Raw genomic sequence first — 12,589 nt, 5'->3', positions numbered from 1 at the left:
ATCTCTTTGTGTCTAATATTTTTCAGTGCATAAACATCAAGCATGTGTGTGATAACATAGTCGACTGTGAGACAGAACGTGACGAGATGTATTGTGAATCAAAATCTACCATGTCAATTAAAACTGTTTTCAATGTGACAAACCCACCAGCAATTGTCAACTTTGACAGACCTGGAAGTTTCTCTTTAATCCCTCTTCCTGGAAACACCACTGGATGCCCTCTCACTCACTTCCATTGCCCTGGAAATGGCTACTGTCTGCCTGTCTTCACTCGGTGTAATGGCATGATTGACTGTCCGGGACACATGGATGAAGCTGGGTGTGACGAATTCACATGTGAAGGGTTGTACCGATGTCGAGGGAGGGACCGGCAAATATGTTTGCACGTGGACCACCTCTGTGACGGTAGGCCTCAGTGTCCACAGCGGGACGATGAACTGATGTGTGGATCGACTGACTCTTCCTGTCCTGATCAGTGTGTTTGTTATGGACTGTCGTTTACTGACCGTCTCGTCTTTCAGCCTGATACTTTGCCAAAGATACGTTATCTGGAAGGCAGGGGTAGTGGTCTGAGCTTGGATGTCATCACAAATCAGATCATGCTGATTTATCTTGGTGCTGGAGCATGTGGCTGGAGAAATCTAAGTGACATATATCTGCCCAATCTTCATGAATTAGATATCAGCAATAATCTGATACAGTGCATCAGTTTCAATCACTTTACACAACTGGGCAAACTCAGAGAACTGGATTTGTCTGGTAACCCGTTGTCCTCTGGAATTTGTGGTTTTAAAATAGGTCATAGATTGAAGTCCATACTGTCTTTGAATCTTTCCCGAGTTTCCTATAACTTTTCTCATTTACATGCTTTCTCAGACATCATGCCTCAGGTTGAAATTATAGACTTTTCCCACAGCAAATTATTAAACTCTTTCCAAGGAAGAGGGCTGTTTAGGAACCTAAAGAGTTTGGATTTCCAAGGTTGCCCTATATCTGATTTCAGTCCTGATGTCTTTAAAGAAATGTTTAAGTTGGAACAGTTGTCTGCTGACAACTACAAGCTTTGCTGTTCTGCTGTGCTACCTGACAGTTTTGTGGGAACATGCAATGCGCCAGAGAATGAAATCTCCTCTTGTGATGACCTGCTGAAGTCTGGTTCATATCGAGCTGCTATTGTCATCTTCATGATGTCTGCTTTGTTGGGAAACCTGTGCAGCATAGTATACCGAATACGGTCACAACGTAAAATTGGTTATGCAGTGTTTGTTATTCATCTGTCTGTGTCTGATTTTTTCATGGGAGTTTACTTGTTGATCATTGGACTTGCTGACCGTGTATTTGCTGGTACCTACCTGTGGAATGAATCTCACTGGAAAGGAAGTGCAATGTGTCGAATTTCTGGATTCATTTCCCTGATGTCTTGTGAAGTATCATCGGTTCTTATTGGCCTCATAACGTTGGATCGCTTTCTGGTTATGCGCTTTCCTTTCAGACGTCTTCGTTTTGGACCAGCATCAGCTCACGTGGCCTGCATTGTCTGCTGGGGACTAGGGGTGATCCTGGCCTCAGTCCCTTTACTCCCTGTGACGTCCCACTGGGAATTCTACAGCCAGACAGGCATCTGCATCCCTCTCCCAGTCACTAGAAATAATTTCCCTGGTCAGCATTATTCTTTTATCATAATGATTGTATTCAACATGGTCATATTTCTCTGCATTGCTATAGGACAGGCTCTTATCTACTGGTCAGTCAGGTCCAATGCCATGCCAGGTCAAGGATCAAACAGAAAGGAAAACGCAGTTACCAATGACAGAGCCAGCTCTAAAGAGGCCACCATCGCTCGTCGCCTTCTGGTCATTGCCATGTCAGACTTTCTGTGCTGGTTTCCCATTGGTGTCTGTGGCCTCGTAGCAAAGCTAGGAGTTCCTGTTCCAGGAGAGATCAACACAGCAATGGCTGTCTTTGTGCTGCCGTTTAACTCAGCTTTGAACCCTTTCCTTTACACGTACACCATCATGCAGGAAAAACGCCGCAAAGAGAAAGAAATGAAACTGCAAAGATTTATTGCAGCACAGGTCAAATCAGAGCTTGCTATTTTGAGTCGCTGATCTGTTGTTGCAATGTACAACATGTGAATAATTATTGATTTTTCTTTCTTGTATTGTCAGTACTGTTACTGTTACTGCTGCTACTATTGGTGCTGCTGTTGCTCCTGTTGCTACCAATACTGCTGAAATAATGGCGATAGTGATACTTTTGCACACACTACCACAAAGCAAACATGTATAAACTTAATAAAAAGAAAACAAAACAAAATAACATACCAAGTACATTACATCTCCCTAGGATGAACAAAATATCAAAAAACAAAAACTTATCAAGGACTTTGGCCGAAAGAAAGCAAAACAGATTACATAGTAATATGGCGTTATTTTCTATATTTCGTGTTTTTTGCTCTTTTTTTTTTCGTCACTGAACAAGAAAACAACAAGTGTTCAAACATAATAAAATATAGCCATATTAAGTACATACTTCGACAGACTGCAAAAGGTATTCACGAAACAGCTGGTGTTGGAACTACCCAATGGAACATTCGTTCTGGACACAGATACCAGTGATGTGGCCACTGGGGTGGTGCTCAGTCAAGTGCAGGAAGGAGTGGAGAAGGTGATCTCCTTCAGTAGTTTCTCACTCACTCCAAACGGAAGGTGGCAGAGTGGTTCCGACGCTGAGCTGCCAATACTGAGAGTGTGGGTTCGAATCCCGCTCTTAACCTTTCTCCCAAGTTTGAATGGAAAATCAAACTGAGCGTCTGGTCTTTCGGATGAGACGATGAACCGAGATTCCGTGTGCAGCACGCACTTGGTGCACTGAAAAAGAACCCATGGCAACAAGAGTGTTGTCCTCTGGCAAAATTATACATAAAAGAATTCAACTCTGATAGGTACAAGTATGCACTCAAGGCCTGGGCAAGCGTGTTGGGTTATGCTGCTGTCAGGCATCTGCCTAGCATATGTGGTGTAGCGTATATGGATTTGTCCGAACGCAGTGACGCCTCCTTGAGAAACTGAAACTGAAAACTGAAAGTCACTCCAGAGAAGAGAAGACACTGCACAACATGCAAAGAACTGTGTATCATCCAATGTTTCAAGTACGCCAGCCGCCGTGGCGAAGTGGATAGCATCGCGGACTGACGGCTTCCCGGGAGGATGCAGTTTCGAGTGCCAGCGGAGGTGTGAAAGCACTTTGATTTGTCTCTGCACAAGATTCAGCGCTATATGAATACTTATTATTCAATATTCAACAGATGTCTTGGTGTGAAAATCAGGCTACTATGTACTTAGCATGTCGCCGAAGCGCAGCGCCATCCCGTAAAATGAATACCCCTTTTTGACTCACTTGTGTAAACAAAGTGAGTCTATGTTTTAACCCGGTGTTCAGTTGTCTGTGTGTGTGTGTGTGTGTGTGTGTGTGTGTCCGTGGTAAACTTTAACACTGCCATTTTCTCTGTAAATACGTTGTCAGTTGACACCAAATTTGGCATAAAAATAGGAAAAACTCAGTTCTTTCCAGTCATCTTGTTTAACTCTCTCCATACGAACGGCGAAAGAGACGACGTTAACAGCGTTTCACCCCAATAACCACCATCAAAATATTACCAGCGGAAGGCTCTTACACTGAAGAGGTGAATGTTGACAAAGAATACCACAATCCTGACGACGGAAGCTAAAGGTTGGGTCATTGAGACACCCACTGGACATCCGAGGGGTCTGTGTAGAGGAGAAAAGAGGACTGGCCGTACTGAGTGAGTTAAAACAATATTGCACCTCTGTGATGGGCACAAAAAATATTTTAAAAAAGAAGCCAAATTATATGCAAACTGAATTTACTGTTATATTTATATATTTTTTATTCTCTAAACTTGGCACTTTGATCTGATATTCTGACACAACAACAAGAGCAGTCATTTTTATAAAAAAATTTTCAAACAGGAACTTCTTTTGCTAAGCATGGAAGTTATATTTGGTGCAGATAGTAAAAAAGGGAAATTAATCTGTAATTAATGCTATGGGGGTTTAATTTGCTTTAAACTGATCTTTCTCATATGAAACATTATATTTTGAAATTATACTCAATACATAAAAAGTTTGTGTTTTACTCCCAGTGTACAGGGCTTTCACTATGTTCATTCGCCCAAGTGGTCTTTTTCGGAAACTACTAACATCAATACGACGAGTGGACTTTATAGATCTATTGGCTGAGCCCTGAAGGTCATGGGCAAAAATCAATTACGTACACATATTTATACATATTCAAAGCGCGTGCTCATATTCTTCGCGAACGCAAAGATCGCCATTTTGTTTCAAGTTGTTGATCTGTCCGTTCAATCCTATATTCAATCGACAATACACGATAACATGTGATGGAAAGTTGGAGAAGGAGACTGTTAAATATTTATTCAGAGGAAGATTTGTGAATGCTTCATCACTTACTGGATTATGCCCCAAACTACCATAAAAATATCCACAGAATCAGTCAGAATTCACAGTTAAAAATAATCAACCATGAGAGTTAATACCCTGGATGAAACGTAAAAATTTCCAGTCTTGACTTTTCTCAAAATGAAGTCCTCTTCACTTCATACGACGTTTAGAAGTACTTGTACGTGGCTCTATATGTTATTAGTTTAAAAAATACTAAATTTTCATATCAACTTTAAAACTATAAAACTAGAATGAACATAAAAGAGAAATGTCGTACATTCCCGGCGGGTGTAAGTAAACTTTTACATCTATCTAGATCCAGAGAAAATGGCTAAATGTTGCAGTGTGATTGCCGCGATAGCCACGTATCCTTTACCGTGGACTTAAAAAGAATTTTTAATTGCCCTTAAAGATTACACCAGAATAATATGATTCAAACAGCGTTCTCACTGTGAATACCGCAATCGATTTATCACCCTTACAAAAGCATGTTTAAATGTTAAATTTTTAAACTTCAGTTAAGGAGCCAAAATAGTGTACTGGGTAAGACAGTTTCTTCTCACCCGAACATGTGGGAATCAAATCTGCCGTCAGGACTTTTTTTTTTTTAACCCGAAGCTTTATAATAACAAATAGAGAACACATTTTAACGATCAGATTTTTTTTTTTTCAAGTGTATCACAAGTGAGTCTTGAAGGCCTTGCCTCTCTTGTTTTTCTTGTCTGAAAACGTGTTTGTTTAGAATCTAAGTGCATCTTGCCAAGGGGAAAAACAAACTTTTGATGCCGTAGATTCTTTTACGTGGTTAAGTTTACGCTGCACGCAGGACCACCGTTCATCGTCTGTTCTGATTGACGATGACGTCCAACAGTTCAAGGTCGGACGGAGAGGGAGGGGAGACAAATTGTGGCGAGTGTGGGATCCGACCCCCCTACCCTCAGATTCTCTCGCCTCTTTGGCAGATGGACGCGTTACCACTTAGCCACTGCTTCCAGCTGGAGTTCATGAAGAACCGATAAAGATACAGGTACCCCCCACCCACCCCCACCCCCACCCCGATAAAGATAGGGTACCCCCACCCCACCACGATAAAGATACGGGTACCCCACCCCCACCCCGATAAAGATGCGGGTACCCCCACCCACCCCGATAAAGATACGGGTACCCCTCACACCCCGATAAAGATACGGGTACCCCCCACACCCTGATAAAGATACGGGTACCCCCCAACCCCAATAAAGATACGGGTACCCCCACCCCACCCCAATAAAGATACGGTACCCCCCACCCACCCACAAACACACACATCCAATAAATAAAGATACAGGTACCCCCCCACCCCCACCCCCCATCCGCAGGCCCCCCCCCACCCCACCCCCCCACACACACACACACACACCCAATAAAGATTTTTTGGTCCAATCTCCCAGTTCAACATAATGTGTAGACTTTCTGTCTGAACTGAACTTCTTCGTGTGCATACGCATGCAGAAGATTGATTACGCACGTTGATAATCCTACAATCCATGTCCACCTTTTAATGGGGTTATGGAAACAAGAGTATACCCACAATGTAGGGAAGAAGAAGGAGGAGGAGGAAAAGGAAGGAGGAGAAAGAGAAGAAGAAGAAGGAGGAGGAGGAAGAAATAGAAGGAGAAGAAGAAGGAGGAGGAAGCAGGAGGAAGGAACAGAAGGAGGAGAAGAGAAGGAGAAAGGAGTAGAAGGAGGGAGGAGGAGGAAGGAGTAGAAAGAGAAGAAGGAGGAGGAAGAGAAAGAGATGATGATGATGATGATGATAGGGAAGAAGAAGAAGAAGGAGGAGGAGAGGAAGAAGAAGAGGAAGAAGAATAGCAGCCCAACTACACAGAATGGAGGTTTGGGAAGAGGGTGAACTGACGTGTGCTACACATCGCTGATTTTCCATGTCCACCTTTGATGGGGTTATGGAAACAAGAACATACCCACAATGTAGGGAAGAAGAAGCAGGAGGAGAAGGAGGAGAAGGAAGGAGTAGAAAGAAGAGAAGAAGAAGGGGGAGGAAGGAATAGAAGGAGAATGAGGAAGGAGGAGGAGGAAGGAGAAGGAAGGAGTACAAAGATAAGAAGGAGAAGGAAGGAATAGAAAGAGAAGAAGAAGGGGGAGGAAGAAGTAGAAATAGAAGAAGGAGAAGAAAGGAATACAAAGAGTAGAAGGAGGAGGAGGAGGAAGGAGTACAAAGATGAGAAGGAGAAGGAAGGAATAGAAAAAGAAGAAGAAGGTGTAGGAAGGACTAGAAAGAGGAGAAGGGAGGAGTAGAAAGAGAATAAGAAGGAGGAGGAAGGAGTAGAAGGAGGAGGAAATAGTAGAAGGAGGAGAAGAAGGAAGGATCAGAAGGAGAAGGAAGGAGTAGAAGGAGGAGGAGGAAGGAGAAGAAGGAGGAGGAAGGAGTAGAAGGAGGAGGAGGAGAAAGAGATGATGATGATGATAGGGAAGAAGAAGAAGGAGGAGGAGGAGGAGGAGGAGAAGAAGAAGAAGAAGAAGAAGAAGAAGAAGAAGAAGAAGAAGAAGAAGAAGAAGAAAAAGAAGAAGAAGAAGAATAGCAGCCTAACTACAGAGAATGGAGGTTTGGGAAGAGGGTGAACTGACGTGTGCTGCACATCGCTGATTTTCCATGTCCACCTTTGATGGGGTTATGGAAACAAGAACATACCCACAATGTAGGGAAGAAGAAGCAGGAGGAGGAGGAGGAGGAGAAGGAAGGAGTAGAAAGAAGAGAAGAAGAAGGGGGAGGAAGGAATAGAAGGAGAATGAGGAGGAGGAAGGAGGAGGAGGAAGGAGAAGGAGGAGAAGGAAGGAGTACAAAGATAAGAAGGAGAAGAAAGGAGTAGAAAGAGAAGAAGAAGGGGAGGAGGAAGTAGAAATAGAAGAAGAAGAAGGAGAAGAAGAAAGGAATACAAAGAGAAGAAGGAGTAGAAGGAGAAGGAGGAGGAGGAAGGAGTACAAAGATGAGAAGGAGAAGGAAGGAACAAAGAGAGAAGAAGAAGGTGTAGGAAGGACTAGAAAGAGGAGAAGGGAGGAGTAGAAAGAGAATAAGAAGGAGTAGGAAGGAGTAGAAGGAGGAGGAAATAGTAGAAGGAGGAGAAGAAGGAAGGATCAGAAGGAGAAGGAGGAGGAAGGAGTAGAAGGAGGAGGAGGAAGGAGAAGAAGGAGGAGGAGGAAGGAGAAGGAGGAGGAGGAGAAAGAGATGATGATGATGATAGGGAAAAAGAAGAAGAAGAAGCAGAAGGAGGAGGAAGAGAGGAAGAAGAAGAAGAAGAAGAATAGCAGCCCAACTACACAGAATGGAGGTTTGGGAAGAGGGTGAACTGACGTGTGCTACACATCGCTGATTTTCCATGTCCACCTTTGATGGGGTTATGGAAACCAGAACATACCCACAATGTAGGGAAGAAGAAGCAGGAGGAGGAGGAGGAGGAGAAGGAAGGAGTAGAAAGAAGAGAAGAAGAAGGGGGAGGAAGGAATAGAAGGAGAATGAGGAGGAGGAAGGAGGAGGAGGAAGGAGAAGGAAGGAGTACAAAGATAAGAAGGAGAAGGAAGGAATAGAAAGAGAAGAAGAAGGGGGAGGAAGAAGTAGAAATAGAAGAAGGAGAAGAAAGGAATACAAGGAGAAGAAGGAGTAGAAGGAGGAGGAGGAGGAAGGAGTACAAAGATAAGAAGGAGAAGGAAGGAATAGAAAAAGAAGAAGAAGGTGTAGGAAGGACTAGAAAGAGGAGAAGGGAGGAGTAGAAAGAGAATAAGAAGGAGGAGGAAGGAGTAGAAGGAGGAGGAAATAGTAGAAGGAGGAGAAGAAGGAAAGATTAGAAGGAGGAGGAGGAAGGAGGAGGAGGAGGGGGAGAAAGAGATGATGATGATGATGATAGAGAAGAAGAAGATGAAGAAGAAGAAGGAGGAGGAGGGGGAGAAAGAGATGATGATGATGATGATGATGATGATGATGATAGAGAAGAAGAAGATGAAGGAGAAGAAGGAGGAGAAGGAGGAGGAGAAAGGAGTACATAGATAGAGGAAGGAAGGAATAGAAAGAGAAGAAGAAGGTGTAGGAAGGAGGAGAAGGGAGGAGTAGAAAGAGAATAAGAAGGAGGAGGAAGGAGTAGAAGGAGGAGGAAATAGTAGAAGGAGGAGAAGAAGGAAGGATTAGAAGGAGGAGGAAGGAGGAGGAGGAAGGAGTAGAAGGAGGAGGAGGAAGGAGAAGAAGGAGGAGGAAGGGGAAGAAGGAGGAGGAAGAGAAAGAGATGATGATGATGATGATAGGGAAGAAGAAGAAGGAGGAGGAGGAGGAAGAGAGGAAGAAGAAGAAGAAGAATAGCAGCCTAACTACACAGAATGGAGGTTTGGGAAGAGGGTGAACTGACGTGTGCTACACATCGCTGATTTTCCATGTCCACCTTTGATGGGGTTATGGAAACAAGAACATACCCACAATGTAGGGAAGAAGAAGCAGGAGGAGGAGGAGGAGGAGAAGGAAGGAGTAGAAAGAAGAGAAGAAGAAGGGGGAGGAAGGAATAGAAGGAGAATGAGGAGGAAGGAGGAGGAGGAGAAGGAAGGAGTACAAAGATAAGAAGGAGAAGGAAGGAATAGAAAGAGAAGAAGAAGGGGGAGGAAGAAGTAGAAATAGAAGAAGGAGAAGAAAGGAATACAAGGAGAAGAAGGAGTAGAAGGAGGAGGAGGAGGAAGGAGTACAAAGATAAGAAGGAGAAGGAAGGAATAGAAAAAGAAGAAGAAGGTGTAGGAAGGACTAGAAAGAGGAGAAGGGAGGAGTAGAAAGAGAATAAGAAGGAGGAGGAAGGAGTAGAAATAGAAGAAGGAGAAGAAAGGAATACAAGGAGAAGAAGGAGTAGAAGGAGGAGGAGGAGGAAGGAGTACAAAGATAAGAAGGAGAAGGAAGGAATAGAAAAAGAAGAAGAAGGTGTAGGAAGGACTAGAAAGAGGAGAAGGGAGGAGTAGAAAGAGAATAAGAAGGAGTAGGAAGGAGTAGAAGGAGGAGGAAATAGTAGAAGGAGGAGAAGAAGGAAGGATCAGAAGGAGAAGGAGGAGGAAGGAGTAGAAGGAGGAGGAGGAAGGAGAAGAAGGAGGAGGAAGGGGAAGAAGGAGGAGGAAGAGAAAGAGATGATGATGATGATGATAGGGAAGAAGAAGAAGAAGGAGGAGGAGGAGGAAGAGAGGAAGAAGAAGAAGAAGAATAGCAGCCTAACTACACAGAATGGAGGTTTGGGAAGAGGGTGAACTGACGTGTGCAACACATCGCTGATTTTCCATGTCCACCTTTGATGGGGTTATGGAAACAAGAACATACCCACAATGTAGGGAAGAAGAAGCAGGAGGAGGAGGAGGAGGAGAAGGAAGGAGGAGAAAGAAGAGAAGAAGAAGGGGGAGGAAGGAATAGAAGGAGAATGAGGAGGAGGAGAAGGAGGAGGAGAAAGGAGTACAAAGATAGATAGAGGAAGGAAGGAATAGAAAGAGAAGAAGAAGGTGTAGGAAGGAGGAGAAGGGAGGAGTAGAAAGAGAATAAGAAGGAGGAGGAAGGAGTAGAAGGAGGAGGAAATAGTAGAAGGAGGAGAAGAAGGAAAGATTAGAAGGAGGAGGAGGAAGGAGGAGGAGGAAGGAGTAGAAGGAGGAGGAGGAAGCAGAAGGAGGAGGAGGAGAAAGAGATGATGATGATGATAGGGAAAAAGAAGAAGAAGAAGCAGAAGGAGGAGGAGGAAGAGAGGAAGAAGAAGAGGAAGAAGAAGAGCAGCCCAACTACACAGAATGGAGGTTTGGGAAGAGGGTGAACTGACGTGTGCTAGACATCGCTGATTTTCCATGTCCACCTTTGATGGGGTTATGGAAACCAGAACATACCCACAATGTAGGGAAGAAGAAGCAGGAGGAGGAGGAGGAGGAGAAGGAAGGAGTAGAAAGAAGAGAAGAAGAAGGGGGAGGAAGGAATAGAAGGAGAATGAGGAGGAGGAAGGAGAAGGAGGAGAAGGAAGGAGTACAAAGATAAGAAGGAGAAGGAAGGAATAGAAAGAAAAGAAGAAGGGGGAGGAAGAAGTAGAAATAGAAGAAGGAGAAGAAAGGAATACAAGGAGAAGAAGGAGTAGAAGGAGGAGGAGGAGGAAGGAGTACAAAGATGAGAAGGAGAAGGAAGGAATAGAAAAAGAAGAAGAAGGTGTAGGAAGGACTAGAAAGAGGAGAAGGGAGGAGTAGAAAGAGAATAAGGAGGAGGAAGTAGAAGGAGGAGGAGGAAGGAGAAGGAGGAAGGAGTAGAAGGAGGAGGAGGAAGGAGGAGGAGGAAGGAGAAGAAGGAGGGGGAGGAGAAAGAGATGATGATGATGATAGGGAAAAAGAAGAAGAAGAAGCAGAAGGAGGAGGAAGAGAGGAAGAAGTAGAAGATGAATAGCAGCCCAACTACACAGAATGGAGGTTTGGGAAGATGGTGAACTGACGTGTGCTAGACATCGCTGATTTTCCAGCAGGCCTGCCAGCTCGCTCATTTCCCTTGACGTCCGCATGTCCAGATCAATAGAACAGAATAGAATAGAACAGAACAGAATAGAATGAACAGAATAAAATGGAAAGGAACAGAAAAGAATAATAGAATCGAATAGAATGGAATGGAACGATAGAATGGATTGATAGAACAGAACGCAATGCAATGGGATAGAATAGAATTGGATGGAATGGAATAGAATGGAATAACAGAATCCGATAGAATTAGAGAAAAGAATGGAATGGAATATAATGATAGAACAGAACAGAATAACAGGATGGAATGAAATACGACAGAACAGAATAATAGAATAGAATAGAATGGGATGGGATAGAATAGAATGGAGTGGAATGATGTTATTTGTCAAGAAACCTTAAGGTTTGTAAGACACGAGAATATATGATATGATAAAAAAAATGTTATTTGTAATTAAACCTTAAGGTCTATAAGACGCGAGAATATGCTATGCTATGCTATACTATGATATGATATGATTAAAAAATGTTATTTGTCACGAAAACTTAAGGTTTATAAGACACGAGAATATGATATGATATGATATGATACGATATATGACATGATATATGATATATGGTATGATATAACAGAATAGAAATCCGTTACAATAGAACGACATATTTTTCATAAAACCTTTATTAAAGTCTATGAGACACGAGAACAGAACTGAATGAAACAGAATGGAATAGAATTGAACAACAGATTTGTTACAAACCTTAAGGTTTAGATTTCGAGCACACACACACACACACACACACACACACACACACACACACACACACAGAGAGAGAGAGCAAGTGCACACACACACACACACGAACGCACACACACACACACACAGCAAGCACACACAACACACACACACACACACACACACACACACACACAGCAAGCACACACACACACACACACACACACACACACACACACACACACACAAAGACACCACACACACACACACACACACACACACACACACAAAGACACCACACACACACACACACACACACACATCGAAAGTGGAAAAAAAAAATGATAGTAATATCTGCTAGTAAAGACTTGACAGATATGAGGTAGTTCTAATGACTATCGCTGAGGACAGGCATACTGTGCGATTGGAATTATTTTGAGATGTGGAGGGAAGAAGGCGGAGGGGAGGGGGGGGGGGGGATCGTGTATATCATTAGCAGTAGTAGGCCTCCTTCGGTCATGGCTGACCATGGACAGAGTATATCCGACCTAATGTCTAATTGGGCTGTCTGCTTGGACCAAGCAGCGTTGCCTGTGACCGATGCGAGAGAGACAGTCTCTGTCGCAGCGATCGCATGTGTAAGCTGATGCTGGTCTGTCGGCTTCCGTCCGAAGGTGCAAGGTGTTTGTGGATGGACGGACGGGCAATGTAATATGGAAGACAGGCTGTTGCCCATGCAGCTTGTCCCCCCCTCTCCACCTCGCTGACAGACCCAAAGGAACAGCAAGGCTGTTACGTTTTGGTGCCAACGCGGCCGCGGGAGCTGCCGGAAAGTGACAAAGTTTGCCATCCAACCGCCTTAGGGGCCCCACACCGGATTTTCTG

The sequence above is a fragment of the Babylonia areolata genome, chromosome 33 (assembly GCF_041734735.1).
Source record: "Babylonia areolata isolate BAREFJ2019XMU chromosome 33, ASM4173473v1, whole genome shotgun sequence".
Classification (NCBI taxonomy): Eukaryota; Metazoa; Mollusca; class Gastropoda; order Neogastropoda; family Buccinidae; genus Babylonia; species Babylonia areolata.
The sequence above is the reverse complement of the archived record's forward strand: the minus strand, read 5'-3'. Positions refer to the sequence as shown.